This window comes from Uloborus diversus, unplaced genomic scaffold, assembly GCF_026930045.1.
Source record: "Uloborus diversus isolate 005 unplaced genomic scaffold, Udiv.v.3.1 scaffold_12, whole genome shotgun sequence".
In the NCBI taxonomy this organism is placed as follows: domain Eukaryota; kingdom Metazoa; phylum Arthropoda; class Arachnida; order Araneae; family Uloboridae; genus Uloborus; species Uloborus diversus.
In genome coordinates, this window is record NW_026557876.1 from 2,255,149 (window position 1) to 2,274,691 (window position 19,543).

The following is a 19,543-nucleotide window of genomic DNA, read 5'->3' on the forward strand; positions in this document are numbered from 1 at the left end:
AAAGATCCGTTTAAGATCCGTCAGAAAACTAACGGATACGGATACAGATTTTTATTTTCCCTCGGATATCCACGGATACGGATATCCGGAACATCACTAGTATATATTACTTACCTTACCGTTATTTTTATGCAATTCGGAAAATCTATCGATTCAACTTACAATGTTTCACTCTATTATTTTTATAATGTTAATGCATATTTTTCATATAAACCTTATCTAATAATTTATTATTTGGTTTTCATTTAAAATTTGATAGTTACCTGAGTGGCCAAAACCGGATAAAACTGATTTTATCCCGGCCGGTTTAAACTGGTTTTATCCATGGTTAAAACCACCACTGGCCGAAACTCTTACAACCCTGCCTAGTAGCCAGTGGCGTAGCGAGAAAAAATCCTTGGGGGGGGGGGTTAATTTTTTCTGAAGTTTAAAGTAAAGCTATGCCCTCGAGTTTATTCACACACACACATAAATAAATAAATAAATAAATAAATAAATAAAATATATATATATATATATATATATATATATATATATATATATATATATATATATATATATATACATATATAAATTTTTGGGGCTCATGGGGGGGGGTTCTAACCCCCCTATCCCCCCCCCATGGCTACGCCACTGCTAGTAGCCTCGAAACAGATAAGGCATGCATTTTCAGCACTGCTTTTACTTATTAATTAGCTCATCAATACACGTCGGTATTTATTCTAGCACATTAAAAGCGTTTCAGCACTGCTGTAGAAAATTTTAATTTCCACGTGAACTGGGTTATTGCTCCCCCCCCCGACTGGCAGTTCCGAATTTAAGAAAAAAATAACAATTAATAACTCAAACGCTTCCCTTTTCGCCCCCTCCTATTAATATAGTCATTAATTAAACTGCAAAAATAAAAACTCGCACGCACGCTACCATTTTTAAACGCGCTCCAAAACAAATACGAATTATTTCCGTAAATCGAAAACAAATGTTTGCCGCGAATCCTCTCTCGTTCGGCGGCAAAAAGGCGAAAAAAAAGAATTCATTTTCGCGGGGAATATTTGTTCGAGCGCGTTCTAATCCCGCAATAAAATCTGTGTTCAGGGATCGATCGCGCGGCGGTTACAGTGAGAGCGAGCTTCCCATTTATTTGGGTTGGGATTTACAGTGACGCAAACAATCGGAATGGAATTTTATTGAAATAAAAATGACTCGCACATACAGATGGCGCTCGCGCAGCTGCCTCCTTCCCAGCGTTTTCTTGGTTTTTCACATCTCAACTCCTCAGCGATGGAAATGCGTTTCGTAACAGGTGAGCCCGCCGCTTTCGTCGCTGGCTTTAGTGGCGTCATTTTCTTATTTTCGCTCCCACACCAGGGCGGTCATTCCAAGCTCGTCAGCTGCGAGATCGAGATTTTCGCTCACGTGATCGGTTGTGTCGCAAAGTAGTTTTCTAATCTACTCGAACCTAGCTTGCGGCTAGGTTCGAGTAGATTTGAATACTACTTTGCAACATTTCTACGCCATAACCGATCACGTGAGCGAAAATCTCGATCTCGCAAGCTAACGAGCTTGGAATGACCGTCCAGGACGGATACAAGGCAGGGGCGATCGCCGATCGCCCCTCCCTAGAGGATCGCTGCGAAGGCAATTTTTCCGAATTAGAAGCTCTAAAACGCAAGTGTATGCCCCTTTTGATGACGTAGCAGGAGGAGGAGATCCTATTTTATTTCAACATTTGTTTTGATTTTTTGGATATCCGGAAGTTTATATTTTAATTTTACCTGGATTTGGAATTATTTCTCATGTAATTAGTTCTTCTGTAGGAAAGCGTGAACCTTTTGGAAGATTAGGGATAATTTCTGAATAAAATATTTAATGAAATTAGATTTCCTAATTACATAGCTTTAAGTTTCGTAGAATTTGTTGCTTTTATTTATATTATAATAGTAAACCTATTTGGTTTATTTCCTTTTTTTTTTACTGAGACTGATCATCCTAAAATTACTTTAGGATATACAATTCAGCCATGAATTTGCTTAAACCATATTTTATGTAACTAATTACTTACCATATTCATAAATTTTCATAATCATAGATTTTTCACATTCATAAGTTATTCATTTTCCTTATTCATAAATTCAGCAAATTTTAATTAACATTAAATTTGAACTAGAAAAGAAAAATATTTATCAATAATCTATACAAAAATCTAACAGTTTGAAGTATAAGATAAATATACAATATTTACAAATACAATAACGGAAACATAACTTTAACAAATACTTCTTATTTACAATATTGATGGTGAGTTAATAGAGATTGCAAATATCATTATTGCAATTTGTCTTATGTTGATAGGGCAATAGTTTTTTTTATATCTTGTTCTCATAAAGCAGATACTCTTCTATAGATAGTAGTTAGGGTGGAAATAATTATTAATATTAATATTGAAGTGGGGTATATAGGTTAAGAAAAGGAATGGGGTTCAAATCTCTTTCCCGGAAATTTTTCGGAATTGAAATTTCAAAAAGACAATTTTAGACAATCTTTGGCAATGTTAGAAGGAGGCGTTTGGAGGTCTTCCCCCGGACGTTTTGCAAAATTCAAGTCTTAAAGACGTGACATCACAGGTAGCGTTTGGGGCGAAAATGGGTTCTGTAACTTTCATCCGCTAATTTCTCGAATCTGAAGTCTTAAAAAGCGCAATTTTAGACGACCTTCGATGGTGTTGGGAGAGGGAGTTTCGAAGCATTCTCCCGGTATTATTACGAAACTGAAGTTTTAAAACGCAATTTTAGAGTTCCTCTTTCCATAGAAGAGCAAAGGAAGAGGTTTGAGGACTTCCTTGGCAAAATCTCCATATTTTAGTTGTTTTAAATAAAAAATACTGTCGCAGCTCCCTCCTCCTCCCCAAGCTTGAGTAATCAAATATGCAGTAAAAGGTAAACTAGAAAATTATCCGTTCCCTCCTTGAAGCATTTCTGGATGGTCTCAACAGAAAATTGTATTGTCAGGCATTACTGCTAGAAATTGTTAGATGATGGACGAACAGCACATTCAGCTTTAAAGTTGCCTATTAGATATACAGGGTGTCCCAAAAGGTCGTTTACAAACTTAACATGCTGGTCTGTCATATCATGATGAACAAGATTAACATAGTAACATACATTCGCAAACACAATGCTGGCGCACTAAATGCACACAAAGTCAGACACTAACGGATGCAAACCATGCCGCATATCTATTACACAAAGACGATTTTACACAAAATTTTAGTTTTTAAGAAAAGCTTAAAGCAGTTGCTAAAATTTGCTGTCCGCCAGCTGTCATAATCACGTTGCAACGACAACGCAGCGATAGGTGCAATCTTGTCAGAATGGATCGTTATTACGACGGTCGGTACTTAGTCGTTGCGACGCGTGTATGGCAGCTAAAGGCAGCAAATTTCAACAACAGCTATAAACCTTCCTTCAAAACTAAAATGTTGTGTAAAATCGGCTTTGTGTAATAGATATGCGGCATGGTTTGCATCCGTTAGTGTCTGACTTTGTGTGCATGTATTGCGCCAACATTGCGTTAGCGAACACATGTTCCTATGTAAATCTTGTTCCTCATCATATGACAGACCAGCATGTTAAGTTTGTAAATGACCTTTTGGGACACCCTGTAAATAACAAACTAAACGCAGTGTGTAAAATTAAAGAAAAAACGCGGAATGGCGGTAGTGTTGCAAAAAAAAAATGCAATTAAAAGTTGGGATAAGTGTACTATGGTACATGAGTAAAAGAATCATCTGAAGCACATCATAGGAGTATGTAAGATTTGAAAGGCAACGATAAACTTTTAGGTAGTATTGTCTGAATACTGAATGGGGACTTCCGGCAGATATTACCGGTTATTCCGATTAAATCAACGCATGTTAAAACCAATCGTTATTATAGCGTAATGTCGATATAGTGCGATTGACCATGAACATGCAAGTACAAATGCAAAATTATCTATCCGCACAAGTATTTCCTAAGCAATTGCTGGGTATTGGAAACGGTGAAATTGAACTGTATGAAAATACACAGTACATCAAATTGCGGGACAATTTCTGCATTGCCGTTGAGACGAAAAGTGAACTAATTGAGAGTGTATTCCGGGACATTTTTTTTAAAATCATAATTGCCTCTGTTATCGCGCTATTTTGGCAACAAGAAACGTTGATGCAGACGCAATTAAATTTTAGATGCATCATTTGTTGCCCGGTAATTTGAAGTCATTTAAATCAATCAATACAATTGTTGATGAGAACGAATCCGTAAAGTTTCCCACTGAAGTTTAAATTCTCTGGATATAACAGGAATGACGCCACACAATCTCCAGCTGAAAATTGGTTCCCCAATTAATCTTCTTCATAGTTTAAACCCATATACATTTTGCAAATATACACGTATAGTTATCAAAAGGATCACTGGAAATGTTCTTGAAGCAACAATTTTGACGGGAAAGCTTAAAGGAAAAATCGTCATACCTATTCGTGCAAGCAAAAGACAGATTAACAAAAATATTGTGAATAAGTCAGTACAAAGATAATTTTCAGTTTTAATAATTTAAAATTATCAGTTAAAGTTTAGATGAATAAAATGTACATACAAAAATTTGTCTGTTGGTTAATGCTTAATTTCAACATTCCAGTACCTTACGTACCACTTTCTAGTTATTTTGCACGTTTGGTCGAAGTAAGTACTAACTAAATTCACTAAACGTAAGCATGGTAAGTAATGCTTTTACAATAGAAAATTTAGTTAATACTAACTAAATTTTATAAATTTCTACTTCGGCCACAAGCTCAAGCATTATCAGTTCCCTGTGATTTAAAATCGACTGAACTTTTCCAGCTTTGTAAAAAATATTAATGTAATCGTATAAAAATATTGAGCAAAAAATTATTTCCATTTTCAGCCACAGCAACGCGTGGCTGGGTCAGCTAGTTAGATTATATATTGGACTAGTATATACTATAATTATAGAAAATTATGTCGTGCCCTTGCGTCACTTGAAACATAATCCAAACAATACTTTATACGAATTTATCATTTGGCTACTACTTCAAATGAATAAAAAAATTACGGAAGAAACTTTCGTCCGTTGTTTCTTCGCCAAAGTGCAAAAAGTCAGTTGAGCAACAGAAGTCAGTTTAAGAACGAACAGAAAAAACTTTTCCATTATGTTAAATGAATAAAAATCACGTGAAAAAATTCGCGCACTCTAAAAAATTTCCGTAAATTTAGGAGCATTGGCCATAAAATTATACGGTAAGTGCCCTTCTTCGAGGAAACAGGGCAGTGACCGTAATTGTAAAAAAACTACAGTAAATTTAAGTTGCGTTGACCGTAAAATTACGGGGCAGTCGTCCAGTCCCTTAATCTGTGCAGAATACGGTCATTCCCCGTAATAAGCTAGCTGATAAAGATCACGTGTCGTTGTCACGTGTTTCTACGCAAAGAAGCGGGAAGGAGAAAAATCAAGATGGATGGCCTGTGTTGAACGAATGTTGTCTTCCAACTAGAGTCCCTTCCAACAACTTAACGTTTTAAATATGTAATGTATGATATAAGTCCCACAATATCTGAACCAAATATACGTATTGGAGAGTAGGGACTCTGACATACAGGCTCTCATCTAAGTATTGCGCCTAGGCATCGAAAGAAAGATGTTGTCTTCGTGCTTCGTCGCCTCGCCATGTGATTCCAATGTCTGGATTCAAAATATTAAGTGAGTAGTTTTTTTTCTATACTATTGTTTAAGTGTAATTTTAATCCACTGTTCTTTTTTTATTAGCTATTTTGATAACAATAATTTGTGAGCATTGATTGATGGCGAGTACCGAAGCGTCGCTGTAACGTTGAAATTTAGCATTGATATTGATTACATAGTACAATGCATGCAAACGTGATACAATATAAACGCACAAATGAATATCATATTATGCTCCATGTGTTTTAATTTCCATAGTTTCATTCAAAAATTTCTGCAGTATTTTTCTAAATTAATGTAATTAATTAAAGATGTTGTGCATGAGGACAAAATGAATTATTTACTAATTCTCTGCATGCTTTATATTCCTGGTTTTAAATAACCATGATCAATGACTAATAGGAATTGGTTACATTTTTTAGATTGTTTTTAATGAACTCAAATGTTACATTTAAACCAATGAAATAAAACATAGGTACGTAGTTGAAAATAAATTGCTTTAGGCTACCTCTTAACGACAGATTCGTTTTTAGTACAAAATATAAATAATGACATCATTGTTTTCATTAGTTTCACAGCTATAAATGTTTAAAACATGTTTCATACATTTTGTTTTGTAGCTAAATCTTTAAACAGTTATTCATACAATTATTATAAACCAAAAATAATGTGATGTAACATGTATTTCTTATCAACTTTCAACACTTAATTAATTACTGAATTGTTTCTGGTTCAATGTGCCTAAACTTATAAATTAAATGTAAATTTCTATAATAATACTATGTTTTACTATAACTTACACGAACTTGGCTTGTTTCATGCAGTACTTTCAAAAACGTTTAAATCGTGCTTACTTCAAGTTTTCTTATATACGACTAATGAAATTATATGCGAAACACAAATATTTTCATTTTTGAATTTTCTTGGTCATTTCAATTTGGATCTAGATCCATGAACGCTCCCCCTGGTTGTACTGCTGTGTTTTGAAGTGTTTCCTTCAAATAGTGTTATAATCGAATGTTTGTTGTCAAAGGCGCGTTTCATATTATTCTTTTGAATGATTTGGTTCTGGTATGAATGTTTTTGACTGGAATGTGTTTTAATCATAATGGCAGGTTTATAGGAGTCATGGTTGCAGGTCCTTGAAGTGGGGGAGGGGCAGTGGTGGATCCACAGAGGGAGCAATTGGGGTGATCCCCCCCCCCTCCGAATTCACGAACCTAAATTTACCTTTGCAAATTTAAATTTGTAAATTCGAAAAATTTCCGGAAAAGGTCTCCAAACCTCCCCCCCCCCCCCCAAACTCATCACAAAAAATCGCCAACTGTATTTTTACGACTTTAGTTCCAAAATGTTTTCAGGGGAGAGTCCTCAACCCCCTCTCTCCAATGTCATCAAAGATCGCCAAAATTTTTGAATTTTTCGATCTTCAATTTCGAAAAACTACCCGAAATCGAAAACGTTTTCGAAAATGTCGTTCATTCAAACTTTACGGGGTTCTTGAATCAGAAAGGAATGGGCCGTTACTGTTGATCCTTCTGTTCTGCTTTTGAATTTATGCTTTGTCTTATGTGTGTACTGTTATAAAACTATTTCAACGGTGTAGTTATTTAGTAGTACTTAATACATTCTAAACTACTGGGCTTATACATTTTTCTTGTTAGTTTTTTTGGTTTTTACGCAGTCGGGTTTTTGTTTTTATTTAATAATTTTTTATTTAATCTGGAGTTTTTTTATATAAATGATGCATAATCATACCTACCATTTTTTATTTTGTTCCATATACTTAGTTGAATTTTCTTTCACCCAGACAATCCTTGCTTTTAAGTTTGATCCAGTTTGCACAATTGGATGAAAAATAACTTCTGGATCAAGAAGTGTTTCATCGGAATTTATTTAGAGGTATGTATTAATATTTTATTTTAAGAAATGTTTTTCTAAACTCTATTGAGCGACGATCAGTTTCTTTGCTCTTAAACTAACAATTTTAATTTTTCTACTTGTTACTTGTATTCAGTGCTTTTATTTCTGGTCGCTGTTGTATTTAATATTTAAATGTTATCGATATGAAATAATAAAATTTTATAATAAATTTAAAAGAATATAAAATGTTCAGTATAATTGTGCCACAGAGTGATGTCCGATGAACTGGACACGAAAACAGAACTCTTCATTTTGTAATCTTAGGTAGTCTATTTGTATTGTATAGGTATGAGAACACGTCCTATTTGTATTGTATTGTATAGGCAGGGCGCCCATATGCAAAGTTGCAGTCGGGGGGGGGGGCTCAAATATTTTCCCTGTGGTGTAGCTATATGTTTTCCCCATGGAAACTGATTTCAGGACAGATTAGAGTCATTAAAATTTGACATTTTTAATAACTTATTCATTAATGGCTGGAGAAATGTTTTTACATTTTTGCAAGGAAAAAAGTACTAAAAGCAAGGAAATTCTAATTTCAAGGGGGGCTCTAGCCCCCCTTCACCCCTATATGGGCCCCCTTGCCTTATACGTATATAAACTACTGTATTTCGGATCGGCAACATGTGCTACAACCAAGGATACTTGGGCAGCTTTCAACAGTTAAAATCTCAACCCTGGCTGTCTCACTGCATACCCATCCATGCTCGTCATTGGAGGGGGGGGGGGGATTTCCCCCCTCCCTTTCTCCCAAGAAAAAAAGATGAGCATGGCTAGGGTATGCACGGACGCTGCCAGTTAGGAGGTTTTAGGGGCTCAATTCCTCCCAGAATCCTTGGTTTTAACCCCATTGCCGATCCTAATGCCTAACGCATTCACAGTAGTTAAAATGCCGGGCCTGATCCTACTTATGACAAAAGAAGTGCATTAGCCATCTTTTGTGGTACAACTTATAAATGATGAAAAGGTTGATATCAGGGGGTTAGATACTGCTATTTTAGGGCTGGTCATGCTGAAGAATATTTTTAAAGTGCATAAAAAATTCTGAAAATATTTGGGTGTCAATTAAAGCAATAACTTATCCAGAAATAAAGCACCTTGTGGGACATAAACAATACTAATTAATTTTAAAAGCAATGAAAGGAAGTTGTATTTCAGATTTTTACTTTAAAAAATATTAAGTGAATTTAAAAAAAAAAATACTCCAATTGTTTGCAGGTTATTCATTAAGTATATTTGAGCACAAAGTGATTGGATAATAATGTCGGCAGAGAATTATGACCCTCACCTTGTATCCATCGTTGCATGTAAGATGCACAGATTTCCATATTTATTTTGAAAATACAGTCAAACCTTATTAAAACTAACTCCAAGGGACCTTTATAATCTATTGGCCTTCACTAGAGACGTACCGAGTAGCACTTTGGCCGAGTAGCCGAGTACCGAGTACTCGGCCTTTTACTACTCGGCCGAGTACCGAGTTACCGAGTAACTCGGCCTTTCACTACTCGGCCGAGTTTCCCAGTACCATTTATGTTGAAAGAAGGACCACCGACACACATCGATGAATTTTGAACTTATTGAAATAGTAGTATAGACCTCCTTGTCCATATAATAGTTTTTAAACTAAATTCCTGCTGAAATTTAACTACAAAATTTTGCAAAAATAATATTTTTTAAATTAAAAATGAATAAATAAAAGGTATGACTTATCAAGTTGGAATTAAAACAAATTACACAAATTTATTCATTATAGGTCTAGTTCGATAAACAAATAATATTTAAAAGCAAAAAAACAAATGTGCAGGAACACTGCAGACACTTTTTTCTGTGTTACAAGGATCGTCTTTTCAGTGCATAACATGTGAACTAAAAAATGTAAAGGCATACGACAAAAAATTCGACTTTTGCCGGATGCCTTTAAATCAACGAGCTCACATTTTGTGCATTGAAAAAGAAATTCCTCGTAACGCCAAAACACGTGTCTGCAGTGATCCTGCACTGTGCTTCTAATGTTGTTTTATTTCCTTTTATTTTTAAAGCTAAGGTATTTTTATATATCTTATAACTAATTTTAGTTTGTGTAGCAAAAATTCCATATTTGCACAATTTTTAACAAAAAAGTTTTATTAACTTTCTAGACATTCGAACCAAGATTTATTCCATTGAAGTATTTCAAACTTCATTATTCTTAAAATTTAAATTTGAATTGTAAATAGTTGCAGAAAATTATATATGCTTGAGCTTTTTTGTAAATTTAATTATATATTCAATTTTTTGCAACTACTCGGTATTGGCCGAGTATCTGATCAAAATTTGGCCGAGTACCGAGTACTCGGCATATTAGCCGAGTAGGCCGAGTACCGAGTAGTTACCGAGTACTCGGTACGTCTCTAGCCTTCACCTTAGTTTATCTTATCCAAATATCAATCATTAACAATCAAAAGGACAGGGATCACAAATGTAGTTTATCTTAGCAGAAATTCATTTTAAGCGTGTTCAAAATAGTATGATATGTTTGATATTTTGTTTTCCAATTGCGATGTTTGCAATCTAAGAATTATATTAATCATATCAGTAACACTCATTTACTATTGAAAAGAACCAAAAGTAGACTGCTAATAAAATTTACTGTAAGGGTGTCTTTTTTAGGAATGTCCTTCTTTGAGGCACCGTCTTTTAGGGGATGAGCCTCCACTATTGTGGAACAGATACCTTTGTGTTTTTTAAATGATTGTTTCTTTAGTGTTTTAATTAAATAGTGTTATAAAATAATGTTTGTTGTCGAGAGTTTGGTTATTGATTTCTTTTGGATTATTTGATAGTTCAATTATGTTTTTGAGCGAATATTTTATTAGAATTCTAGTCGAATATTTGACTGAAGACTGAATATTTGGCTAAAAAATGTAATTTTTGTATTTTTATTTTATGGCAATTCAGAATTGAGGATGCTTATCTATTTTCTGTAGATTAATTATTTTGTTTTAAGCATTACATAATATTTTGAATGGTAAAACTTCCGAAATCAAAATGCTGCAAAATTTAATTTCTGAGTTTTCTTTGCACGTTATAAATTGCCTTTTTTAAACATTTGTGAGACGAGAAACGTTTCACAAATTAATTTTTTCTGCTTAGTGTTTCATACCTAAGAAGTCCAGTGGCACTTTGTGCCTCCTCATTGCAGATTTGAGTTTAATTCCCCGTTGGGCACAGTTGATTCGACCTTTCATCCCATAAGTGGGTCAATAAAATGAGTACCAAGCATGCTTGGAAACTAAACACTGGAGGTTCCACGTTCGGCTGTCCACCTTACTAGAACACCTGCCTTTGCACCCCACAGCCCTCTGTCATGAAGATTGATATGGGCACGGTGGGATTGCCTCTAATTTTGCGCCACTGAGTTTAGTTTCATACTTATGACTTATAAGCGGTTAAAAAAAAATGTTTATGTGGCGTAAGATATAAAAGAAAGTGAAAAGCTACGAAACTTAAATGTAACATCTGAATGTTTTCTCTTGCACTAAAATCACCTTAAATGAGTCATTCTTCAAAAAGTAACTTTTCTGTCACATGCCTTTTACAGTAAAAAATTTTAGGAACAATTCATTTAACAATGATTTTTAATTTCATCAAAAATATATCGATTTAAACCTGCCACCAATTTTTGAATAATAAGTTTTATTTTAGTTTATTTTTGGTTCGTAACGTGTGAATTTCATTTCCGTGGCATGTCACACACCTTGTGTGGCTGTTTATGTTGCTTAATAACTTAATTAAAAGTATATACTTATTTATTAATTATTCCTTTCACAAGTGCCTCAAATGATAATTGTTTAAGTATATTTAACTTTTTAATATTGTGGTTTAGTTCATTTTAGTAGTATTTTACATGTATTTGAAACTACTAATTAAACCATACTTTAATTAAGAGAACTTAATATTATATTCCTACTAATCATTAAAATAGCTGATTGATTGCACAATTAACAAAACTACTACTTTGATATTAAATTGGCCTCAATTTTTAAATACTAAAAGTTTTTTTTTCTTTTTTTAAAAAAAATTTCTACGAACAAGGGATTATTTTATTTTTTATTTATGCGTAAAATAATTAAAACTTAGCTGGGCCATTGTTTATGGTTACTTCTAGTAGGTAACACTTTCATGTAAGAACGGGAAAAAAAAAGAAACAAAATTTTTCGAGATTGAAAAATATTTGCATTCAAAAGTTACGTTTTCTAAAGAATTACCCAAATGTGATAATATTAGTAAATAGCAGGTTGGAAGTTTGTACTAGAGTACTATACATTCATTGTATAAAAAATTGTTTGCCTACTAATTGTCAACTATTTATGTTATTTACTATTCAATTGCTGACTAAATATTAAGGTATTCAGCCAAACCAAGTATTCGGTTTTGTGTGCCAAATAGCCATCAGTATACCAAAAATCAACTGCATACTCAATGTATCCCTAATTTAAATGATGAGCTTTTTCAAAGTTGGTGGGTATGCATGTTTAAACCCAGTGTGCATGTGTGGTTGAAAACATTGTCCTACTATTGATTGCAGTAATTTAGTGTAGTTGAGTAGTACTTAGGATGATTACTGAGTACTCGACCCAAGTTCTTGCTACTGGGTCAAGTACCGAATATAGATCTTTTTTTAACGATCAACTGACATACACAAGGGAAAATTTTCACTTATTGGAACATCTATATGGATCTTGAGCATGAAATAAGTTTTCAGTTAAAAAGGAAATCCAAAAAGATTTAAAGTTTAAAATTTAAAACTAGTTTTTTCTGAATGTATGGAGGAAAAAATTGAAATTGATTTAAAAAACTTAATTTTTCCATGACAGTTCTTTCAAGCATTAAAAATTGGTTAGTCATACATTGGTTAGCTTCTTTGTACTTAAAAAATTTTTGACCAATAAATTTGCCGTCTCTTATTTTGGGGTAAAGGAGTTGAAGATTCCCGGAGTTTCTTTTTCCTTCCAACAATGCAACATGTTTTCTGTCTTTACTTTTCTTTTCGAACTTGGAAAAAAAATACAAATATTAAACCAGTACAAATGCATCCTTTAGGACTGGACTCGGACTCCGATATTATTCCCATAGCGAACAAAAGTGGTCTTATTCAAATATGTTTTATGTTTTTATTTATAAAATTTGTTTAAAAATTTTATTTATGTATGGGAAAATGAATGAAAATTTATCTAATAAAATAGTTTATTTTTATTTATCCCTTGTGGCCCCCCTTAGCCCCTCTATTAGAAAATCTGCTACCATGCTTATGTATGGGGTCCAAAAGCTTAGATGCTTATGCTCTGAAAAAAGGTGTTTTCAATCCTTATATATTATTTCTGTAGCCTGTTTTTGGTTTCTACGCCAGATTTTCCTCAATTCTTGATTGATTTCTTTGATTTACGCCTTATTTTAAAGCTTATGGTGCTGGCTACTGACGAAAAATAGACCCACGGTCTAAAAATTGTATTTTTCAGCCGAAAAACCTGTTTTAAAGAACCAGAATGAGGTTTTCGGTTAAACTTATAACTTTAATTTGCGCTATGACCGACAGAGCTGAATAGCTTGATCGGCAGAGCGTTCTCCTCGTAACCAGGAGAATCCGTGTTCGGGCCCACGTCCGGACAATCTGCAACAAAAAATTAAGAGAAATATCGCGCATTACATGAACACTTAATTAAGTGAATAACGACTATGAAGGAATAAAATAAATGAGAAGGAAACGCTCCTTGCTGATATGAAAACTTGAAGTGACGTTGTGCTAAATTACTTCTGAATTGTACGTTTTTTATTTTCTTTTTAAGCTTTGGCTCTGGTAAGAAAATTAAAGCATAATGTAAGCGAAAATATAAGTAACAGGTTTAAGATTTCAGACTACAATATAGAATTATTTTTTGTTCAGAGAAAAAATAATAAATCGTATATTGAAATATATATTCTTCTAATGAGTTTTTGACTCTTTGTACAAATAAAAAAATTACTACCTCAATTTGAAGGGTAAAATATATATTTTTTCTTCTTTTTGCAAAAAAAACAAATAGCTTATCACATTTTTACTACATTCGAAAAGCTACGCTTAAAAAAGAGCATAGTTCAATTTATTTTGTATTTTAACCGTTCTGTTAAATGATGAACACGTGCTGCCATCTAAGTCATAACGGTTCAAGCAGCCCGCGGTAACAAATTGTAAAAATTTTCAAGAATAAAAAAATGTTTCTTCAATATCTTATCTTATATATTATTCCCTTCTCATTTCAAAACTTATCAGGCTGGCTAATGAAGAAAAATAGACTTACGGTCGAAAAATCAAGTTTTCGAAAACGCCCCTTGCTGTTTCAAAACCTTGATGCTGCCTGTAGTTCTTATTTATTTTTTAAAAGCGAAGTTCTAATGCAGTTTTCCATTTTTTACGTCGCTTTCAGCAAAAAAAAAAAGCCTGTGTGTGTGTGTTCATATTTTAATAAAGCTTAAAAGCACTGGACTTAGTTGTTAGGTTAAATTGATAAGTTTTTTTCGGTAGAGCGTTCGGCTATAAACTATTCGAACTTCGGGCAAGTTTGGGCTGTCCGAAAGAATATCAAATTTATATTAGTATTGCGCATTACATGTACTCATAACATACAAACGTAATAAAATAAATGCAGTGAGATTGCTACTTGGTGTTTCGACTCCTTTATGCAGGCTACAGTTATCATTTGGATAAGTTGACTGTTAATCGAAGAGTGTTCTTCCTTTTTTTAAGCTTTGACTACATCCAGACCACTCAGCATAATGTAAGCATAAAAAAGTATTAGATTTACCAAAAAGAAATCCTTTTTGTGCAAAAAAACATTTTCATTGTATGCTGAAATGTAGATGTTTCTAAGAGCAGTGTTCGACCTTTTATACAAATGAAAAAATACTACGCCAAATTAAAACTACGAGTTTCACCCAGTAAACCTTTAATTTTTTATTCGCGCGAATACGATAGAAAGCATTAAAATTATTATCAACTTCATTAGCAAGAAATCATTTTCTACTCCTCTGCTTTCTGCTGAAAAAAAAAATACATTTTGTCTACGTTCGAAAAATTACACTTAAAAAACGGACTCTGTTCAACTGGTTTTGGTTTTGAATTTTAAGTGTTTGATTAAAAGAGAAACATGTGCGGGCATTTAAGCCGTAACTGTTAAAGCAATCTTCTATGTGAAATAGTTCAATATTCAAAGATAAAAACACTAATTTTCAATCTAATTTATTACTTCTCTAGAATGTTCGTTTCAATCGCTACGTGAGATCTTCGTCATTCTTTAATCAAATTCCATGCTTTTCGAATAATTTTAAATCGTATCATGCTGGTTAATGACAAAACATAGAAGCATGATCTTATTATTATTATTATTATTATTATTTTTGGTAAAAAGCTTTTTCGCTGTTTTTTACTACGCATTCCTTCAATGAATAGCTTTCGAAAAGGAAGGCGCAATTGCTAGGTTTGTTGGGGTGTCGGGCTGTTACTCAGAATGGCGCCAATTCGAATCCGTGCCAATAAATATCTCTTTAATATTTCTTATTTTCCCGTCAGATGCTCACATGGGCAGGACTCTGTTTGCCACAACCTGTTTTTTTACATGCACAATTATTGCTTTTTCACGAGTCACTACTCAGCCACACTTTTAATGATATTTATGTTTGAATTGAAAATATGTACGACCAAAAGGTGAGCGATGATCAAATTATCACAACGTTGTATTTAACGAGGTTTTGTTACTGATGTCTTTAAATTGCATGCCTTCTCTTCTGCGCTTACTTTTTTTTCGGTTCTTCTTCATAATGTTCTTCCTTTGAAATTCTTAAAGAGCGAAATACCTTATGAAACGATTCGAAGCACAGTGCGGAGTTCCGCACGGGTCAACTAGTATCTGTTTATCATACTGTAGATGCCCGTCAGGAAATAGCCAGTATTGGCACTAAAAATGCCAAAATGTTTTTTCCCTGAAATTTCCCCTTATACTTGTACTACAATTGCAGGTTTCCCCCGAGATCTTTGCAAGACTCCAAAGTGCTTTATGTTTAATTATATCTCTTAATGATCATCATTATTGTTTATGTTTTCAATTGATTTTTTTTTTCTTTTTTTGAAATTGATGTTCACTAAATATTCATAACCTCATTTTGTTTTCTTTTCAAAACATACCACATATTTTGAATTGATGTCGGAAAAATGCTTTTCTTTGTCATTCGTTTGATTTGAAGAAACAAATTTTTCGATATTTACATGTTTACCAGCTTTTATGCATTAAGCTTAAGATTTATACATTTTAGCAAGTACGATGTCTTTTGATCTAGCCTTAATTTTTTGTTTTATTTTATTATAGCTTATATTTCTATGTATGCATGTGCTTTTTCCTAGGATTCCTGGAAATTTTGTAAAAATCCTTTGAACATCATATTAGGGAGGAAAACCTTATGAAACCAGGGAAACGGGTGAAAAAAAATAGGGTGCTTTAAAATGCTTTATTTTGATTTTCACTATTTAGTAGAGACGTACCGAGTACTCGGTAACTACTCCGTACTCGGCCAATTTGCCGAGTACTCGGTACTCGGCCAAATTCTGATCAGATACTCGGCCAATACCGAGTAGTTGCAAAAAATTGAATATTGTCCAAGACAGATACTAAAATTTATAAAAAAAAGAGCAAGCATTATATTCTGCAATCATTTACAATTAAAATTTATAAGTCAAATTTAAATTTTGAGAATAATGAAGTTTGTAATGCTTCAATGGAATAAATCTTTATTTTAATGTCCCCAAAGTTAATAAAACTTATTTATTAAAAATTACGCAAGAAATGTAAGTATAGAAAATATGGAATTTTTATATTAAAAATGGATTTTTGCTACAAACAAAAATTAGTTATAAAAAATGTAAAAATACCTTTGCTTAAAAAATAAAACAACCTTAAAAGTACAGTGCAGGAACTCTGCAGTCATGTGTTTTGGCATTACAAGGAATTCCTTTTTCAATGCACAAAATGGGGGCTCGTAGATTTAGAGGCATCCGACAAAAGTCGTATTTTTTTGTTGAATGTCTTTACATTCTTTAGCTCACATGTTATGCACTGAAAAAGACGTTCCTTGTAACGGGGGGGGGGGGGGCAGAAACATGTGTCTGGAGTGTTCCTGCACATTTGTTTTATCTGCTTTTAAAAATTATTTATGTTTGGCAGATTAGAACTATAATTGATTGGTATACAGTGAAACCCCTCCTAACGGACACCCCTCTTATGCGGACAATTTTTAATTCCCCAGTTCCAATGCAAATAACATTATTTAACCCCTGTCCTGCTGACACCTCTCTATTGCGGACAAAAAATTTGTCCTGTTAGTGTCCGCATTAGAGGGATTTTACTGTAATTTGTTTTAATTCCAACTTGATTAATCATACCTTTTATTTATTTTTAATTTAAAAAAATATTTTTTTGTAAAATTTTTGACGCAAACAAAATTGTATATATATAATGCGTAATTAAATTTCAGCAGGAATTTAGTTTTAAAAACTATTATATGGACAAGGAGGTTTATACTACTATTCCAATAAGTTCAAAATTCATCACATGTGTGTCAGTGGTTCTTCTTAAAACATAATTGGTACTTGAAACTCTGCCGAGTACTCGGTAACTCGGTACTCGGCCGAGTAATAAAAGGCCGAGTACTCGGTACTCGGCTACTCGGCCAAAGTGCTACTCGGTACGTCTCTACTATTTAGTGAGAATGCTGCTCTGCTTTAAATGTGTGAAAAATAAATCATTCTTAATTTTCCTTATGGTGATTTCTTTTTAGGGCAATATTTTGGATAAGTTACTGAACTAAAGGATCCAAAAGGAATAAAGATTTGGAAAAAGTGATTCAACCAAGTTTTGAAAAATTTGACCATAATTTCTCTTCTGAAAAAGTTTATTTGTAATTATGTTGTTATTTAACTTGTAATTAGTGTAAAATAAACCTTTTTGATGTTTTAAACTCTTTGTTTTCATTGTTGACACTTCTGGATATTGTCTCTTCTTATTTCTTATGTAGACATGCTCACATATTTTTTTGGCAATAATTTTTGAGCTAAAATTCTTTCTCTCGATAAAATTGTTTTCGAGATGCTTACCTTTAATAGATACTTATGGTGTTTAAAAATTAATTTATCCACAAGTTTATGCTAGCTAGTAAAAAATGCAGTCTATTTTTGAAGTCGACTGCACAAGTTTTTAATTTATGTATAATTTAATTAATTAATAACTTTTTAAATATGAAGTATAAATATGTTTTTTAATAATTTATATAACTTTTTTGAATGTTCTATGTTCTTTGAATGAACGAGGTTAGCAAACAAGTAAAGGCAATGGACGAACCATTAAAAAAACACTAGTTGCCAATATTGGTAACATGTGTTTTAGCGATGAAACAAATTATTGTGTATGTAAGCATTTTACATAAAATATTAAGTGTTGTATTTTACTATAATCCATACAGTAAAAAAGCTTTACTGAATTTGTTTTTTTTTTTTTTTTTTCAGTTTAGTTTCCCTTATTTCACTGGATTTTTTCCATATTTCTTTTTATACTTCTCTCTCTTAAACATGCATTCTCATTTTTAGAGATCATTTAATAGAATATTTATAATTCCGGCAACTGGGGTCCTCAAACTGCATTACTAACAGTGTTAGCCTATTTTACGCATTAATTGAATTGTAAAAATGACTTGCATTTTCATGTGTTCTTAAAACTTTTATTTATAACTTGGTTCTTATATGACAATAAACTAAGTTTTAAAGCACCTAATAATTTGTGAGCAGTGACGATAAAGAATGACATTTTTTTTATGAACATCATGTTAATTTACAGGAGGCAGTGACCATAGAAAAGTTTTATGAGCATAACGCCAATTTACGGGCAGTGATCCTAGAAAACGAATTATAGCTTTTACGGAAGTAATATCAATTTACGGGCAATCGGCGTAGAGAATAAATTCTAGCTTTTACGGGAGCAATATCAAATTACGGGCAATAGAACTAGAAAATAAATTTTAGCTTTTACGGGAACAATATCAATTTACGGTCAATGGGCGTAGAAAACAAATTCTAGCTTTTACGGGCACATAGTCAATTTACGGGCAGTGGCCGTAGAAAAAGGAATATAATTTTCACGGGCACATTGTCAATTTACGGTCACTCCCCTTTTATTTTACGGGGAGGAAATTACGGGCAAACCTATTATTTTTACGGTCATGAAAGATTACGGGCAGAATATTATTTTTACGGGCAGTGACCGGACCATTTTCTGCCGGTCACTGACCGTATTCTAACGGTGAAATTTCTTAGAGTGCGGCTCCATCAGTTTCGAAGACAAAAAAGAAGAAATTAAAAAAAAGAAAGTTCTTCCGCGTCGAAATGACGTTTTAAACATTTAAATCCGAACTTTGAATATTTTATGCCTTGCCCAACACAGCCACAAGTCACGTAGTTCTCACTGACTTTTTTCTTTTTCCTGAAAGAATCATTTCCCGCAAAGCACTCATTAAAGAATAGTTTTTGTTAGACTCGATTCGATCGGGCGGTCATACCTTGGTGCCCCAAAATGGGGAGGATAGGGCGTGGTACCAGGGGCGTGCAAAGGGGGGGGGGAGGGACACCTATTGGCCCGGGCCCGAGCTTGAAGGAGCCCAAGATTGGTAATCGTAAAAATCATTGTGATGCGTGAAAAAGCAACGGGTGTCTGTAGAATCCTAGGCATATATCCACGTGTGGTCGAGTCGAAAAAAACAACCAGCATTCATTCGGGGGTAAGTAAAATAGAAATGAAACCCGATTTTTGAGTAAAAAATTTTTCGCGAA

The 19,543-nt window shown here is 33.4% G+C and overlaps 1 long non-coding RNA gene across 1 annotated transcript; it reads left to right on the top strand.

The window, feature by feature from the left end:
- Positions 1–5,503: 5,503 nt before the first annotated feature.
- LOC129232447 (uncharacterized) lies at positions 5,504–17,673 on the top strand. The gene is made up of 3 exons (XR_008581355.1): positions 5,504–5,754; positions 7,547–7,638; positions 17,503–17,673. It is a non-coding gene; the product is annotated as an uncharacterized LOC129232447 (long non-coding RNA).
- The last annotated feature ends 1,870 nt before the right edge of the window (positions 17,674–19,543 follow it).